Source organism: Monopterus albus, unplaced genomic scaffold (genome assembly GCF_001952655.1).
Source record: "Monopterus albus unplaced genomic scaffold, M_albus_1.0 scaffold22.1, whole genome shotgun sequence".
NCBI lineage: Eukaryota > Metazoa > Chordata > Actinopteri > Synbranchiformes > Synbranchidae > Monopterus > Monopterus albus.
In genome coordinates, this window is record NW_018127902.1 from 736,467 (window position 1) to 736,888 (window position 422).

Sequence of the window (422 nt, forward strand, 5' to 3'; positions counted from 1 at the left end):
AAATTCAGTCCCAAATGCCTCAGACAGGCAAGCAGTTGCTATGATTACACAGCACAATAATGAGTTAGAGAGACAACACCATTTTCACAGTATAATAAAGTGGAGGTGTGGGGAGAAGTGCTGCACTGAGAATCATCCTAGTTTGGGGCAGGGGCAGTGCACCACACTTTTGGCTTCAGTGTAATACTGTTGAGGGTCCCCTTCATATACAGTGCCTTGCGAAAGTATTCGGCCCCCTTGAACTTTGCGACCTTTTGCCACATTTCAGGCTTCAAACATAAAAATATAAAACTGTAATTTTTTGTGAAGAATCAACAACAAGTGGGACACAATCATGAAATGGAACGAAATTTATTGGATATTTCAAACTTTTTTAACATATAAAAAACTGAAAAATTGGGCGTGCAAAATTATTCAGCCCC

General features: G+C 39.8%; 1 protein-coding gene across 2 annotated transcripts in view; it reads right to left on the bottom strand.

Annotated features, from left to right (window-relative positions):
* sorcs3a (sortilin related VPS10 domain containing receptor 3a) overlaps window positions 1–422 on the bottom strand; it is a 270,254-nt gene that overhangs the window by 113,281 nt on the left and 156,551 nt on the right. The gene's annotated exons all lie outside the window — the stretch shown is intronic.